This window comes from Lathyrus oleraceus, chromosome 5, assembly GCF_024323335.1.
Source record: "Lathyrus oleraceus cultivar Zhongwan6 chromosome 5, CAAS_Psat_ZW6_1.0, whole genome shotgun sequence".
Lineage (NCBI taxonomy): Eukaryota > Viridiplantae > Streptophyta > Magnoliopsida > Fabales > Fabaceae > Lathyrus > Lathyrus oleraceus.
The window spans coordinates 473822402-473837353 of NC_066583.1; the positions used below are offsets into that span (position 1 = coordinate 473822402).

At 37.6% G+C, this 14952-nt stretch overlaps 1 non-coding gene across 1 annotated transcript; it reads left to right on the forward strand.

Moving 5' to 3' along the window:
* The first annotated feature begins 2765 nt into the window (after positions 1-2765).
* LOC127090063 (small nucleolar RNA R71) lies at positions 2766-2872 on the forward strand. The gene has a single exon (XR_007791597.1). It is a non-coding gene; the product is annotated as a small nucleolar RNA R71 (small nucleolar RNA).
* Positions 2873-14952: the final 12080 nt, after the last annotated feature.

Below are 14952 nucleotides of genomic sequence, written 5' to 3' on the forward strand. Positions count from 1 at the left end.
TATCTTAGCTCTATCTACCTCTATACCTTTTTCGGAAACTATATATCCTAAAACAATCCCTTCGATCACCATGAAATGACACTTTTCCCAGTTTAGCACAAGGTTCACCTCCAAGCATCTCTCCAGGATTTTCTCAAGGTTAGCAAGACAATTGTGGAAATCAAATCCGCAAACCGAGAAATCATCCATAAATACTTCCATGATACCATCTAGGTAATCTGCAAAGATTGACATCATGCAGCGTTGGAAAGTAGCTGGGGCATTACAGAGGCCGAATGGCATTCGTCTGTAGGCAAAAGTTCCATAAGGGCATGTAAAGGTAGTTTTTTCTTGATCTTCGGGGTGGATAGGTATTTGGAAGAATCCAGAGTATCCATCTAGATAGTAGAAGTAAGAGTGTCTGGCTAAACGCTCCAACATCTGGTCTATAAATGGTAATGGGAAATGATCTTTCCTGGTTGCTTTATTTAATTTTCTATAGTCTATGCACATCCGCCATCCTCCTTCCATCCGTTTTGCTACATGTTCGCCTTTATCGTTTTGCACGACTGTGATGCCTCCCTTTTTAGGTACTACATGCACAGGGCTCACCCACTTACTATCCGAGATCTGATAGATTATACCTGCCTCAAGTAACTTAAGAACTTCTTTTTTAACAACATCACTCATTATAGGGTTTATTCTTCTCTGATGTTCTTTGGAGGGTTTTGAATCTTCTTCGAGCGAAATCCGATGCATGCATACAGATAGGCTTATACCTTTCAGGTCAGAGATATTATATCCTAAGGCTGAGGGATATCTTCGTAGAATGTCTAAAAGTTGGTTTGCTTCCTCTTGGCTCAAGGTAGCACTGACTATAACTGGATGGTTCATCTCTTCATCGAGGAACTCATATCTCAGGTTCTTAGGCAGTTCCTTAAGTTCTAAGGTTGGTTTCTTAGGGCATGGCATAGGATCTGGGGTAAGGGATAAACATTCGTAAAGGTTATCATCGATGTAGGGTTTCCTAAAGTTATCATCTTCCAGTATGAGAGTTGATGGTAACTTAATTGTTTTTATGATTTCTTCTTGTTCTAATTCCCTAACGCATTCATCAATGATATCTATGGCATAACATGCGTCTCCCGTCACAGGTGCCATAAGAAATTTCGAAAGTATAAATTCTATTTTCTCGTCACCTACCTCAAAGGTCAACTTTCCTCTCTTGACATCTATTATGGCTCCCGCAGTTGATAAGAACGGTCTACCTAGAAGGATTGGTATATCATTGTCCTCTTTGATGTCCATGACAACAAAATCAGTAGGGATAAATAACTGACCTATCCTAACAGGGACATCTTCTAAAATGCCTATCGGGTACTTAACATATCTATCAGTTAACTGAAGAGACATCTTAGTAGGCTGTAATTCTCCTAAGTTTAACCTCTCACAAACTGCTAAAGGCATTAAGCTCACACTAGCTCCTAAGTCTAGAAAAGATTTTTCGATGACATGACTTCCCAAAAGACAAGGAATGGAGAAATTTCCAGGATCTTTATCCTTTTTGGCTAACTTATTCTCGAAAATAGAATTGCATTCCAAGGGTTTCGGATCGTCTAGTCTACATTTGTTGGTAAGGATGTCTTTGAGGAACTTTGGATAAGAAGGTATTTGGGTGATGACTTCTATGAAAGGTATTTCTACGTGAATTTTTTCTATAACTTTAATAAATTTTTGATATTGGTTATTGATATGGGTTTGTTTGAGCCTTTGGGGATATGGTATAGGTGGTTTATATGGCGGGGGTGGTACATATGTTTTATCTTTTGGGTTCTTCTCCTTTTTCTTGACCTTCCTATTTTTCAGATTCCTCTGGTTCCTTTACTTTGTCCGTGGGTTCGGTATATTCCTTAGAAGTTTTGGGTTCGCTCAATCTTGGGTTTGGTGGCTCATCATAAGCGTTCCCACTTCGTAGGGTAATGGCATTGGCTTGTCCTCTCGGATTCTGTTGAGGTTGTCCAGGGAACTGTCCTCCAGGTGTAGTATGAGGGGCTTGGTTTAAAGCTACCTGAGAGATCTGGGTTTCAAGCATCTTGGTGTGAGTAACTATTTGGTCAACCTTGGTTCCTAACTGAGTAATCAGTTTGTTAACGTGAATGTTTTGGTTCATGAACTCTTTATTTTGTTGGGTTTGAGCAGTGATAAAATTTTCCATAATTTTCTCAAGGCTAGGCTTGGGTGGTATAGGTTGCATAAGTTGATTTGGTCTTGGGGTTTGGTAACCTGTTTGTCTCGGAGGTGCATTATTTTGGATAGGGTTATTGTTCTTATAGGAGAAGTTCAGGTGATTCCTCCATCCAGGATTATAAGTACTCGAGTATGGGTTCCCTTGTATGTAGTTCACTTGCTCAGAGTGGATTTCGATTAATAGACTGCATTCTGCAGATTGGTGTCCTTTGGTTCCACATATCTCACAATCCGACGAAACTGTGGCTGCAGTATTCGGGTTTATGCACATATGCTCGACCTTGAGGGCTAATGCGTCCATTTTAGCTTGCATCATGTCTATAGAGCTTAGTTCATGTACTCCTCCTTGGGCTTCCTTTTTCTCAAATGTCGCTCGTTCGACTCCCCATGATTGATGGTTTTGAGCCCTATCTTCGATGAGGACACTAGCTTCAGGATAAGGTTTGTTCATCAGTGCACCGCCTGCGGCAGCGTCGATGGTCATCTTAGTGTTATAGTGAAGTCCATTATAGAAGGTCTGAATGATTAACCAATTTTCTAAACCATGATGTGGGCATGCTCTTAACAACTCTTTATATCTCTCCCAAGCTTCGAACAACGATTCTCCTTGGTTCTGGGTAAATCTAGTTATATGGTTTCTAAGAATGGCGGTCTTACTTGGGGGAAAGTATCTAGCAAGGAATACTCTTCTAAGGTTATCCCAACTCGTAATGGAATTGGGTGGAAGGGAATCTAACCATGATAGGGCTTTATCTCTGAGGGAAAAAGGGAATAATCTTAAACGGATTGCCTCAGGAGAAGCTCCATTGGTTTTAAAAGTGTCTGCTAATTGGAGAAAGATTTTTAAATGTTGGTTTGGGTTCTCAGTAGCGAGACCTGCGAATTGTCTCTGTTGCACTAGTTGCAACAAGGAGGGTTTAAGTTCGAAATTATTAGCTGGGATGGTTGGGTTTACTATACTAGAACTAGGTTCTTCGTTGGATGGTTGGGCGAAGTCCTTAAGAGGTCTTCGTTTTTGATCTTCGGCCATAGCTCTCCTAATTCTATGGAAAATTAAACGTGCGCGAGCGTAACGTTCAGGTTTCGCCAGAGGGTATACTAAGCTTCCGGTGCTGCGAGTTCTTCGCATTGACCGACGGGTAATAACCTAAGTCTAAACGATGTAACAACAGGGTACAAAATTTGACGAAATTGGTCCCTGGCAACAGCGCCAAAAACGTGATGCGTGCTTTTGGCAAGTATACGAACACGTTAGAGTAATATAAAAGATTTTCGAATCCACAGAGACCAAGTGTCAATCTATCGTTATCTATTGTTATGGTGTTTATCTAAGGTAGTCAAAATAGGGGTTTTTAGAGTGTGCAATGAAGAGTAAAGTATTAATTTAAATTCAATTAATAAAGACAGGCTCGAATGTAATTCACGTAATCAATTAATAATCCAAGTACTTGCTAATAGAACTACTTATGGGCAGTGTTTCCTACTTTGAAAAGAACAAATTTAACAGGAACTGTCACTTTCGCGTATTCAGAACCGAGTTGTACTCCCTAATCAAACCCTCTTATTGTCACTTATAAAAAGGCGCGCATTGCGTTAGAGTAGTAAACCTATTTTTAAGAAATATAGTATTTTGACTAAGTTGAAAAGTATTTTAACCTGGATTTCTTAACCAAAAGAGGTTCTCACGAACCAGACGCTAAACTTATAAACACATCCGAAAATAGTTTTAAAATCACTTTTCTTTTTAAGTTAAAAACTCCTAATGAACTAAACAAAGCGCTTTCGCTGTATTTGAAATAGTTAAAAGCAATTAAGTTTAAATAGACGTTGGACGACTTTCGATCTTACCCAACGAAAATTAAGTGCGGGAAAGTAAATAAAGTAAAGACAGTGCGGGAAATAAATGAAAGTAGTGCGAGTGTGGGAAATAAATAAAGTAAAGACAGTGCGGGAAATAAATAAAATAAAGACAATGCTGGAAATAAATGAAAGTAGTGCGAGTGCGGGAAATAAATAGATAAAGGTAAAGCAATAAAAAGCTGCTCCAATCGGAGGGTTGAATAAAATGCGAAGCGGAAATGAAAATGGCGGTAGGATTAACTTCCTTCCAAAGTGCTCCAAACTCGATTACAGACTCGATCACAGACTTGATTACACAATTGTGGTAACACCTCAATGCGAAGCGATTACCACTTTTAAAATACTGAATATATGCCTAAGTGAAACTAAGTTTGCTCTAAGTTTGGATGATTCAACAAATGAATTCGAGTCTCTATTTATAGGCAAGTAAAATAATGGAAAAGACGAGGATGCCCTTCAGTTTGAAATTGGGAGGGAAAAACTTCCTTCTTGTGGCGCCCGTCACAACCCCATGGCGCCCGCCATAAGAGCAAAGTGTGACGCCCAAATGGAGACAGTGGGAGACGTGGTAGTTGAGGGAAGTTGATCTGTGAAACTTCGTGGTTGGACCCATGGCGCCAGCCACAAGTGTAAAATGCTGAATTTTAGGGTTTTTAGCTCGTTTTCACTCCTTTTCTCGATCGGGGCTCCGATTAGACTGAAAACCTGAAAACAAAGAGAAACATAGTAATTACATAATAAAATAATAATAAAACAACTAAAATGCATGTGAAATCAGAGTCGAAAATACGGTGAATTTCAGTGTCATCATAGGTTCAAATATGATTCAAAATTTATAACCAAAACAACAAATGAGTGCTCAAAGGACCTACATTTGTACAAAAATTGGGATCAAAATAAAAAAGAAAAAATCAAGAATTAAACTCTAATTTTTAAAATTAGGTCAATTAAACACATTTGATTATAAAAATAAAAATAAATAAAAAATGAAATTAAAAAATATGGAAAATTAAGTAACATGCATAATATCATTCATGATTTTTTTGGGGATTTTTGGACAAAAGGAAGTATCTAAATAAATATTAAAAATAAAAATAAACAAATATTAAAGAAAAGAACTAAAGGGGGTGCGCGCTAGCAAAATGAACCAAAGGAGATTAGTTAAGAGGAGAATGGGCCAGAAAAAGGGGTGTGGGGAAAAGAAAATTTCACGCGGCCCAATCCAAATATCCATAAGAAAAAATAAAAATGAAATAAAGGGAAAAATGTCACGCTTTATCACGTGGTACACTTACATCAACCAATCACTTTAATTTTAAAACACAAAAAGACAAAACAACTATAGCCAATCATATCCTGCCGCATCACTATCTTCAACCTTTTGCCATGCACAAACGTGGAAACAAAAACCCTAACATGACCCTTACATGCATTTTTCTCCCTCAGATTTCTCTCTTACCTCTCTACCAAATCAAACTAAATTTGAATCAAAATTGTACCAATCATTTAGTAGAATAACACGGTATATTTAGTTTTCACAAATGAATAAAAGAACGTGAAGAAATGTAAGCAAAAACATACGAGTTCAATCATGCTAAGCAACATTCATTCAAAGTTGTAAACAAAAATCTGAGCCTAGCTCCATGATCTACTCAATAGTAGATCTTCCAGATGCATATTTATGAGCCTAAATATGGTTAATAACTAGGCATGAAGAAGAATAAGGTGAAGAGTGTTTACTTAGTGGAGAGTGTCCACTGCACCTTTGATTCTTTGAGGAAGAATAAGAATAGGATCAAGAGGAAGATGATGAACAAGGGTGAGCAAAATAAATGCTCAAGAGGAAGCTTCAAGTGGAGAAAAAATAATGAGATAGGGAAATGTTTCAGATCTATTTTCCTCTTTCCAACGTGTCCTCATAGGTTTAGAGAGTGAGAGTGAGTTTTATATGAGCTTTAGGTGAGGGTAGAAGAGTCAGCTTATGCCACAAAGTTGGTTACTCCAATTTGGGGAAAAAAAAGAGTGAGAAAGCATATGATTGTGTGATGCGTTTTGGATGATGTGGTGGTGAGTTTTTGTGTCATTTTGGAAGCTGAAAGAGAGTGGAAAAGAGCCAGTACTTATGGCCTTGGGAGAGAGTGGATAAAGAAGCATGGACAAAGGGAATATTTTCCTCATTTGGCCAATTTGATGCATGGCGTGCATGCATGATATATGCATGTGGTTTGGTCATAAAAGGCAAAGAGAAGGTGAGGCATGCATGTGATATTGTCCATGCTGAAAGCAATTGGTGATAAACATGCACAAAATCAACAATACTCATGATAATGGAAATTAAGGATCAACCATGCTCAAGCTATCGAATCTCCATTATTTCTTGACCAAATGAAATTATCTTAGGTTTTTTGGAAAGAGGGAAAGGAGATGAACAAGTCTCATGTTGGAGGAAATTGAGACAAGGTCTAAAAGTACATTAAAAATGGCCACGAAAGTAACAACTTGAAACTGCATGCATGCATGCAAATTATAGGTCTTTTGACAACATTGAGGACCCAACTTTGCATCTCTATAATTTTCTCATTAAACCATCAAATGAGAAACTTTCTGAAGCTAAAGTGAAGAGGGGAATTTGATCTACAACATTCATGTTGAAGTTGCTTTGAAATGAAGCCAATAAGCAGCTCAAAAGTGGCATCGAAAGTAGTTACTTGAAACTGATTAAACACTTAGCAAAAAATTTACTAAGTACAAAACCAATTACAACTTTAAGGTCTTGACTTTAGAAGGGAATAACTTAAGCCGCATTAAACCAAATGAGGAGTTCTTGGAACCATTGGAAAGAGGAAACTTTATACTACAATTTTCATGTTGAAGTTGTCTTGAAATGGATCTTGAATCTGGGTGAAAAATGGTCATGAAGTTGACTAAAATTGATTATAAACTAGCCAAAAATAGTAACCTTTCTTCAAAACCCAAATTTCCATTTTGGCAACTTTTTATAATCTTTGATTTTTGATGAATCTCTTGACTTTTCTTGATCAAATTTCCACCATAGACCAAATTTTACTTGTAGAACACAATTTTGACCAAAAAAATCAAGAGTTAACTTTTTGATCTGCTCAGTTGACTTTCCTCCCAATTGAATCAAATTATTGATCATCTGAGCAATTGAACTTTGTAGCGGTGTATTCGTCGCTATATGATCTATCGATTAAATCATAAGCAAGAGATACATTGAAATTTCGAGTCGCCACCGCACTTTTTATTTATCCAAAGGACTGGCTAAAAAGCGAACAAAAGCCTAAGAAGTTTTACACGTAGAAAACTAATAAAAAGATCAGAGATTCTGGGTAAGGGGTAAATTACGCAATGGGAAGGTGTTAGGCACCCACTACGTCCTAGGTACTCCTAGGGAGCCCTTTTCACACTTGTTGTAAAAATATTGTTATTTGTTATGACATAAAGATTGTGCAAACATGATTGGGAGGATGAGAAAAGAATATACAATTTTTATTGGGTTTGAACGGATGAACCCGCTGCCTACGTACCTTCCATCAAAGGTAAGGATCAAAACACCGTAGTTCGGCTAAAAGATTTCCAAAAGTTGGTGGATTCAATTTTAAACAATAGCACTGAGGCTTTTCATTATCAATGGGAGAACACTCGACCAAAAAACAACATCCACCATGCGAGGATAGCTTCGACGTACTAGAGGGGTTAGCCCTGTTTTCAGTACGGAAGTCTTACTGTCGACTCACTAAGGATAGGCAAGATTTACATCAACCACAAAGATAATTGAAACCTATGGCTAATGTGAAAAGATTAATAATGGACAAAGCCAAAACAAGTGAATGAGTGAAGTTAATTGATTGTGATTATGAAAATGAAGTCAAAGTATGATTAAGATTGATTCAAAGAAGTATTATGAAATGGAGTTTGAAAAAAAGTCAAGGACTCGGGGTCCAGGTTTTTAGATTTTTGAAAACATGAAGAAGTTTGCACAACACTTATGTCAAGTTTAAAAGTCAAGAGTGTGAAAAGGTTCTAAGACATAATGGGGATGAATGGATGAATATGGAAAGTAAAACTTCTTAGAAGGGTTCACTTCTTGAAATCATATAGCAGATGATTCAAGTGTGTCCTTTGGAATGGCAATGAATAATAATAAACAAACAAAGCAAAGAAAGGCGGATATCGGATGCCAATCAATGGTCTTATACCAATCTCCTAAAACAGAACGGGATATCAGAAGCCACTCAATGGACTTACACTAATCTTCTCAAACAAAGAAATAAAAGGCGGATACCGGATACCAATAGATGGATTTACACCAGTCTCCTAAAACAGAAATGGATATCAGATGCCACTCAATGGACTTACACTAATCTCCTCAAAAGAAAACAAAGATGAAACATGGAAATCAACTGCCAATCTGTCTGGACTTAGGTTAACTCCACATTATGGTCCTAGGAAATCCAATGCCACATTACAGGGACTTACAATGGATCCTCACATACAAGAACAAAAGCAACAATATGATCACAGGAATGCAAATGCCAACTTACAGGGACTTATAATTGCAACCTCTCATACAGACAGACGAAACAAATTAGGATCACAGGAAAGCAGATGCCAACTTACAGGGACTTATAACTGCAACCTCACATACAAATCAAACAGATCAAATTATGATCACAGGAAAGCAGATGCCAACTTACAGGGACTTATAACTGCAACCTCACATACAAATCAAACAGATCAAATTATGATCACAGGATAACAGATGCCAACTTACAGGGACTTATAACTGTATCCTCACAAACAAACAAACAAAGCAACAGAAGATATGAGTGACCAATGAGGTCTTACACTCTATCCTTCCATATCATAGGAGCAAATGCCAAAGCAATGGACTTACAATTGTCCTCAATGGGTAAGCAACAATGATAGCATCACAAAGATAAATGAGATGATCATGCATTAATGGCAATTGATGATGATAAATGCATAACATACAAGCAAACAAGTGCATATGAAGCAATCAATCAATCAATGAATATCAAACAGCACACTCTATAGCCAAACAAGGGGGCTCACACAAGAGGGTTTGACTATGAAAGTCCACTGTAATAGGTAAATGTCGCTCTTAACCTTGCCATTGAGAGGCTAAGGTGAAGCAGATGAAGAGGAGAATGAGGGGTGTGCCTCATTGCTTCTATCCCTGATCAGGGAGAGCATTTAAGAAAGTGTGGGAGCTCAGAAAGATGGAGCTCTTTCCACATTATTGACTCGATAGATCTTGGGTTTTTATCTCAATGCTTCAACCATGTAATGGGAGCAAAGAGAGGACTCACTGAATAGTAGGGGATAGGCTACTTATCCCTTTGATCTACCAATTGCCTTACTTGAAGGACTTTTCCTGCTTGGGACAATTTTAAACACACACAAGCATTGCCTCTTAAGGAGGACTTCAGACAGTTTGCCCGGCCAAATAACAGACCGGGTCTCCAGACTACATGAAGAAGAAGTAATTATACCTCAAAGCAAATTGCTAAATAGCAAAGCAAAGCAAGTTCAAAGAACTTAAGCAACTAAAGTACCTGAAAAAGTCAAACCAATTAGTAAACAGTTCAACAGTTTAAAACAAAAGGAATGGATAAACAACAGTCAACCACAGAGGGACCAATGTGCAAAGCACAAGACTCAACTATATGAGTCACACCTACAAAACAAGGGTTAGCACATGATATATATAATCCAACTCAATCAAATTTGAATGATCTTTGAGGCATTGGTGCTTAACCTGAAACATTAACTCAATTGTAAGCTCAAAAGACCACTAGGACTAGCCTAGGGTCAAAGATGAAAGAAAAGGTCAAAACAGCAAAGAAAAGTCAACCCAATTCATGTTCAAACATTTAAGAATCTATCTCAATTGGATCCACACTCATATCATGCATCAATGTCATTTCATAAACCAAAGAAGTCAAACATGGCAAAATGAAGCATACAAAGGGTCAACAGCAAGACCAAACTCAAAAGCAAGCATAATCAATTTCAAAAATTATGAAATAAATCATACTCAATCACAATCCATAACATAGCATGCATATTAAATTTCAGCTCAATTGGATCATGGGAAGATAATCAAATAAAATCAGGAAGTCAACACAATTTCAAGTATGCACAATGAAGGTCAACAAACATGGGTCAACTTCAAAAAATCATAACAAATTGAAAACAGATGAGAAATCGATGGGAATAACACCAATGCAAAGCCCAAGATGTCTAGTATGCACATATGAAATTACATGATCATACAATATGGTATGAGAATTTCCCAAAGGATTTGGCAACATGTATCATATAAAGTCAACCATTGACTAGGCAGGGAAGAAAATTCACAATCAAATGGAAAATTGCACAATTAAATCGAGGAAAAATCACACATCAACTAGACATATAAGGGATGGCTCATGCAAAAAATTGGATCATTTGGAGGCCAGGAAGTAAGTCAACAAAATTCATGGAAATGCACATTCATGGTGTGACACCAAATGTAACCTCTAACTTCAGAAAAACAAAGCTCTCAATCCACATATGATAAATGCACAAACTTTATACCAAAATGAATATGAATGAGTGTAGAATATGCACAAAAAATTTCAACTCAAATGGATGCAACATGATCATTTCACAAAAGGATTGGCAAAAGGTATCAACTAAGCATACATGTTAAGAAACCTCATACCATTTAAAATCCAGCCAACCAAAAATTCAATAAAAATCATGATAAAATAGTAGACATTTAACAGGACACAATGCAAAAAATTCCATGATTTTTGGATGAATAATGAAGATGTTATGAATTTTCAAAGTTGTGTAACAATTTGGAATGAACATGAGTAACATAACATGAAATGTTGGTCAACTAAGTTGACCGGATGGCAATGTGGTAATTCAGCGCTTCATTTAACCAAGCGCTGCGTTTTGGCAAATGTAACGAAATATTGTGATTGGCTCCCTCCAATGAAACAGTAACGATGGACCAACCAATGTTCATGTTTTCTGGTTCAAAACCCTTAGGGTTTATGCAACAACAACAGCATTCATATGACCAACAGCATGCAAAACGAATTCCAACCATACTTCATAAACAACACTTAACAATCATGCAACATCAAACAGCCACAACCAAACACAACAAACACAATTCATGTGGATTTCTGGGTTTTATCTTAGGGTTTATGAACAGGGTATTCATCATCTTCATCAAAATCATCAAGAACAAATGCGCCCAGAAAATGATAACAAGCATATCAAATGATTCAGCAAACCAAGCACGTGCATAATATAGCATCCATCATCATTAATTTGAACACACAAAAGAGAAATCAACCAAAACAAGTTTGAACATAGAACTTCAAAACCAGATTTCTCTCAACACAGTGAATCATTTTCGACGGTTTAAGGTTCATTGGCATCAGCAAGTCACGGACTACACATGGCATAGCAAAAGTTTGAGAAAAGAGTTGGTCGAAACCTTACTTGTTTTTGAAGAAAATCGAGCAGCAGTGGTTATTTGGATGTTGTAAGCTTAAACAGATCCCCACAATGCTTTGAGATGATGGAATCTTGAAGCTATTTAGCTCAGCCACGCTTGGAGACCTCCAAATCTTGATTTGCCATTGGAGATGCTTGGAGAAGACAGACCACGATGCTGCACTACAGATGATGAATAGTGCTCGAAAACAACTCCAAATGATGTCTAAATGAAGAATCAATGAGGGTTGTTCGAGGGTTTTGAGGCTTTGAGCAGAAAATTCCAATCGAGCAAAAATGCAAAATGAGAGAAAAGAGTGTATTTTCTGTTATGGCTGCTGTCTCTAGGGTTGAAATGAGCAGAAAATGGACTTATAAAGGTCTGTTTAGCATGGCTTAATCAAGTGTTAAACTTGGTTAACTTAAAATGAACCAACTTGCATTTTGCTAAATTGGAAAATATAGAAGTGGAGGTGTATGGTCTGCACGGTTTTGGGCTTGAAAACAGGCTGCACATGACCAATACATTTGCTGTTTGACATCTGCTTATGAAGTGTTAAGCTTGCTTTGCTTAAATGAACCAAAATGCATTATTTGCTCATTATGAACCAAAGGTGAATATGGAGGTGGTATGATGGAATGCTGCTCAATTTTGGGCTTGGAACATCTTGCAAATGACATTTAGAACAAATCCCAAATGGCCAATTGTGTCAAAAATGTTTAAATCAAAAAGTCAACTATTGGTCAAACTTGATTTTTAAATGAAACAAGTCAAAAAAATGCCATTTTGATTGGCAAGGTTTTGGGGCATGAAACTTATATTTTTGGAAAGAGGAGGAAAAATGTGGTTTGTAGGAAAAAACCCCACCAAATTTGGCCAAATGGTTTGAGAGATATGGCCTTTGAAGTTCACAAATTTTTGAAATTGAATTGATCATATCTTGACAACCATACATGGGATTTTGGTGTTCTTGGACTTTTTGAAAATGGGAGAACAAGATCTTCAACTTTCATGTTGGGCAAAAATTCATTTGAAGCTTGTATCATGATGTAAGTTTAAGATCAAGAAGTTTCCATTTTTGGCAGTTGAAATTACAGGTCCACTTTCTATTTTGGGAAATTTCTGATTTTACTTGATTTTCTTCCATGATGAGGTTTGGCATGATACATGAGGCTTGTATGGCCATGAATGAGCTCCTTCAAATCAATTCCATCCATCAAATCACTGATTAAATCCACAGTTGACCAAGTTTGACTTTTCTAGGGTTTTGCATGACTAAAGCATTTCTGATGAATTCCAAACCCTGATTCCTTGGGAACTTGACTTCAAATGGTGTCCCAAGATGTATGAACTTTTGATTATGGATCATGGTGCCCAAATTCTGCAAGAATGGCCACCATCTATTGCTTTGACTGACTGTGGACTGTCTTTGACCTAAATGCTGATGATTGCTTCAACTACAAGCAACAAGGTTAGACTGACAATATTTTTGTACTTTTTGGTTACTAAACATATGAAAAGCAAGAATATACAAGTGCAAAGTATGCTTGGTGATCAAGAACCAACCCACAAGACAACCTACCCACTAGGAGAGAAGCTAGGGCATGCAGTGATCCTTGAGGCCATGGTATGATATGATATGGGCCATGAGGGATCTTAGGGCCAAAAATTGGGGTCTTACAGATGCCCCTATTTAAGGTCATTCTAGCCGGAGAAGTGAAGTTTAGAAATCTTCATCTCGACGCGGTAGAATGGGCTTAAATAACAGTAATGAGACAAATTTTGGTCCCTAAGAGACCTCATGATGCAAATGTATGCATGCAAAAGACAAAATTCTGTGGGGAATATGATTCACACAGAAGAAAAGACGATCCATCGGAGTAGTACACTCACCAGGAACAGAGACTCTAACAAGACTCTAGTTGGGAATAAACAAAACTGACACAACGTGAACAAGACACGACTCTGATTAGGAAATACAGAAAACAGACTGGAGAACTCACCGAGGAGTAAAGGACTCATACTGGGGAAAAGAAACTTCCAAAGGAAAATAAATCCATTGGAGAGATACAAGCTGACTCCTGGGAAGAAGCGGAAGGAAAACTTCACTGAGGAAGCAACAAACAAATGAGATGTTACCGGTATAAGGGTAACAAAAAACAGGAAGGAACACCAAGGATACCGGGTTGTAGGTATGTAACAGGTGACCGACCAAAGACGTGAATTGGTGTGTGTTCCAAAACACTCATCATCCTGAAGAGAGCTAGAAAAGCAAACTTGTTTAAAGGATGGATATTCGATTCTACAAAGAATACGAATCTTACTCTGAGGGGAAAGCAACAAAGGATTGACCCAAGAGTGAACGAGACATATTATTCATTACCGGCAGACCGTGAATAATATACTCGAAAGGAAAATTATCCTGAACCGGCTACTGGGTTGTTTATAGGATAAAATCCGAAAACGTGAATTGGTTTTCACTTCCAAAACACTCGTCATCCGAAAGGAGGGCTTGAAAAAGCAAATCGACTTACAGGATGGGCATTCGAATCCACAACAGGAAAACGAATCTTACTCAAATGGGGACACAAACCCAAAGAGTGCATGAGATACAATATCCATTACCGGCAGACCGTGGATAAGATACTCGCATGAGATATATTATCTATTACCGTCAGAACGTAGATAATAAACTCGCATGGTAAGAAACACCAGGGATACCGGTTACTGGGTATATAATAGGTGATCTACCGAAACGTGAATTGGATTTCACTTCCAAAACACTCATCATCCAAAACACAAACTGGTTAAAGGATGGATATTCGATTCTACAAAGAATACGAATCTTGCTCAGTTGGGGAAAATCAACAAAGGATTCCAACTAAAGAGCGCATGAGATATATTATTCATTACCGGCAGACCGTGAATAATACACTCGAAAGGAAAAGACACCAGAGATACCGGTTACTGGGTATATAATAGGTGACTATCCAAAACAGAGAGACAATCGATACCAAGCATCCGGGTAAACGAAAGACAACTCAAAGGGATAAATTGCAAGCATCCGGCAATTATCCAACAACAAGAATATTCGACTCCACAAAGGGAAATAACGAATCTTACTCGACCGGGGAAACGCAAAAGGCTTCGACTGAAGAGTGCATGAGATATATTATTCATTACCGGCAGACCGTGAATAATATACTCGCATGGAAGATTATCCACAACCGGTTACTGGGTTAATAAAGGATAAATCAACCGAAAAGAAAGGTATCGGGATACCAAACTAGGTATATAATGATAACCAATCAAAAGGAGCAACA